At 42.4% G+C, this 3,732-nt stretch overlaps 1 pseudogene; it reads left to right on the top strand.

Moving 5' to 3' along the window:
- The first annotated feature begins 297 nt into the window (after positions 1-297).
- Positions 298-1,860, top strand: LOC121444547 (annotated as a pseudogene).
- The last annotated feature ends 1,872 nt before the right edge of the window (positions 1,861-3,732 follow it).

Below are 3,732 nucleotides of genomic sequence, written 5' to 3'. Positions count from 1 at the left end.
AATAGAATAGAGGCTTATTTTTCTTGGATGTTTTGTGATTTAAGTTGTTTTGCCTTTTTCTTGGGAGAAAAGTGGGTGTCTGCGCTCAAAAGATAAAGTTTGACTGGGAAGTGGTGAGCCAATATAATTCACACCCCACCCTCACACCAGTCAGCAGTAAACACAACTGAACTGGTTTTCTGCAAGAAAAAGCCCTCAAAACTCAAGACTGGGGAAATTTAAACCTTATGTTTTTCATTCCTTCCAATTCTCCTCTGTTGCAACACTTGATTCTCTCCTCCGCATCTGTGCCCATGGATGGCCCTGTGGTCTCTGGCTGTCTGGGATGAGGAGGCCCAGGTAGGGCATGCCTGATTCTGAGCTCACCCTACCCCTCCTCTTCTACCCTGAGTGGCTCACTTGCTCTCTTGCATGTGTTCTGTCTCTCACTGAATGTTCTTCCGTCTGTCATCGTTGTCATCATTCTCTGCTCACACAGCTTAAAACTTCAGAGTGAATCCTGCCAACTTCTTTTAGCTCTTCAAATCCACCCTGTTCCCAGTTCTCTCAATTCCTCTTTGTAATGCCTTTTCCATCTGTCTCCTGCATTGTGCTTTCTTCCCATCTGCCCCCCCCTCTGCCCACTGCAAACCCTTCCAAGCTCATAATGATGCAGAGCACAGTCATATGCAGAGACTTGGAATCTCTCCCAATAGGCCCCATGTCTCCTACCTCTTAGCTGAGTAAATTGATTTGATTTCTCCTACGTCATGAGCCTCGATTATATAATGTCATTTCTAGCATATTAATAATAACACGAAACCATAAGTTGTTGAATAAAATGTGCACAAATGGTTTAGAATAATGTAAGGCACGCAATAAAGTGCCCCTTCGAGAGTGACTAAGATATCACTTGAGTGGCTGCAACCACAAGGTAGTTATTCCAAGCATTGGAGTGAATCTGAAGGCCTTTTTGCAGGCCATTAGTGTCATAGAAGCACTCTGCTCCAATAAGAGTCGGGTGTTAGACAACCTGAAGGATGGCGAGCACGAGAGACAATGGAGGACCAGAAGGAAGTCTTCATCATGCACTTCCAGGACAACTTTCATTCAATCAACCAGGAACTAAAAGAGCTGGAACATCTTAGCAGCTTAGTAGACAGGCCATCAGTGAATACACACTTCACAACTCTGGACTGTTGAGCCAAAATCTTGTGCAGGACAAAACTCTTATAGCCAACTTCTGCACACATACAAATGGCCCAAGAAACCGCAGTACCACGCAGGCCTAGCATCTGGCCTTTTGAATCAATGGTCCTGGAAGAGCTCTGCAAAGCAGATGGGCTTGTCTGCCAAGCATTGACTGGAGGCTCAGCCCACCGCTCTGGCTCTATGGCCTCGATACAAAAACGATGTGATCAGCCACACTGATATGATGTTTCTGGAAAAGTCCATCCACTTCTCCAGACCCAATGACACTTCCGCAAAGCCTCTGAGGACCTTAGGAAAGGTGTCGGAAGTGATCATCACTGTGGAGAGCTGTGCACCAGTTGCCCAGTACTGAAGGGGTGTGATGACAACGTCTGCACAGAAGATGGTAAGCTTGACATGTGGTCCAAATGCAACTATCAAGAATTCCAGAAGGTGACAGACCATGTCACCACTGCCTGGATCCACTATCACCTACCCCAGGTGCCAGACATTGTGTTCAGGCAAGCTCTTTGTGGGAGGCTGCATAAAGCTATTTCAGGCTCATGCCAATGCTACAGGAAGTTTCTGCAAGATAACTTTCCACCCAGACATGGAGAGACTTCTGAGTTCTGGAAACCTTCTAAACACCTGCCAGCTGTGAACGCAGCCCAGCAATTGTCCTGCTCTTAGCCCCAACACCTTTCCACAGATGTCTGTAGGGCATTATTCTTCTCCCCACCCCTGCAGGCAAAACTGTCACCTGTTAGCAGTGCATCACAGAACGATCTGTCACATGATCTTCTTCCGTGTGTGTCAGCATCCCTGTGAGTTGCCGCCCCTCCCCTACTTGAGTCTACTGTTTTCTTGAGCTGACTGGAATGAGTCCTTTATTCTTCATGTTGGGGTTGCTTGACTGAGTTTTGTAACTTATTTTTGCAAACAATAAATTTTTTGTACCCTGAAAAGAAGTTATCACATGAAAGGGGATTCCTACATAGTATCAGTTTTCCTATGCCATATATATATATATATATATATATATATATATATATATATATATATACTAATAACATAAAATATTTTATCTCATAAGTATTGTTTCTACAGTGCCACCAACTCTGGATGCATCCTGTTTTTGAGAATGACCTTTTGGTACATTCAGGGCACACTGTCACTGTTCAAAAAGGAAATGACTGTGAATCCTTAATATCTCATCATACTTTTGGTGGGTGTTCTAGGTGTACAAAAATACCAATACTTATTGCCTAACATTTATTGCAGCTGTGTTTGCAGCCTTGGAGGGTTAGACGGTGATTTCAAGGCAAAGACTAGTCCTGGTTTCCATTTGCTACGCAGTGATGAGCTTTCAAGCTCTGTGATCCTTAGCTGTGATACAAATCCTCTGCATGGGTAGCAAATACTTGGACTCCATTAGACACAGAGACAAGGGGAGCTGGCAGATATTCTGATGGTGTATGGCTTGCTCTACGGTGAGTAATAAATTCCCTTTCCTCTAACACAGGAACCTTGTGTATTCTGGGGAAACAATAAATAGTAACATATTTGGGTCTCCATTCCCTCTAGTTTTCAAGACAAATACTTGTTCGATTGAGGCATAATTTTTCCTTTGTTGTAAATAAGAGAGTAGTTTGAAAGATAAATAGGAAGTCTATGCTGGTATATAAATCATAAGTGTCTTTGCTTCCCATATATGTTTTAGTACTTTGTATAATCAGAAAACTACTCTAAATTGTGTGTGTTTATTTGTATGAGCATAATTATATACATACACACAAATATATTATATATATAGTTATATACATATATCATTGCATACATAATCTCAGGAAGTTCTTACATGCCTCAGGAAGTTTCTGAAACTGACAAGATTCATAATTGTCCTCCCTAAGGTTATATAATCATTGATGCCTGTTGGGGAGAGGAAATCCTCCAACTTTTCAAAATTCTTGCATGCTCTGCAGAGAATTCCAGGATGCAGGTTTTGTTCATTACCCAGGCTGAGGTAGGGTCTCCAGTGATGCAGTTGCCTTTGTGTCCTCCATGTTTCTGTAAGTAGCCCAATGAACATATTGGTTTTCCAAGTTGGCATTTGGACTTATTAAGTTGGTCTTTCATTGATGTCCTTTCTGATGAATATACATCTGCTAACATCTCCCCAGGAAACATCTCATATAAATACAGTAAGAACAGTGATAGCCTGAGGTCAACTACTTCTAATAAACAAGTATCTTGACCACATGAAAACATGCCTCAATGTGTGGGAACGTTTGGCACCCACATTGGGAAAGAATGGCCTGGGATGGCCTTTATTTTTTTAGCCTGCAAACTTGTATGCTTTACTTCAATTCTCCAGGGCATTGGAGTCTCGTGGTTAGGCAACATCCCTCTGCTGTATCTAATTCACAGACCAGAGCAAATCATGACCACATTTTCAAAGACAAGAAGAGTGAGTTTTCTCTGAGTCCCCGGTCAGAGGTATCCCAGATATCTCCTAGAATTACCCCCCTTTAATTGTGAATTTACAACTGTTTAATAGGTGAT

This window comes from Microtus oregoni, unplaced genomic scaffold (genome assembly GCF_018167655.1).
Source record: "Microtus oregoni isolate MIOR12 unplaced genomic scaffold, Mior012 000132F_ref0000261, whole genome shotgun sequence".
Classification (NCBI taxonomy): domain Eukaryota; kingdom Metazoa; phylum Chordata; class Mammalia; order Rodentia; family Cricetidae; genus Microtus; species Microtus oregoni.
The sequence above is the reverse complement of the archived record's forward strand: the minus strand, read 5'-3'. Positions and strand labels throughout refer to the sequence as shown.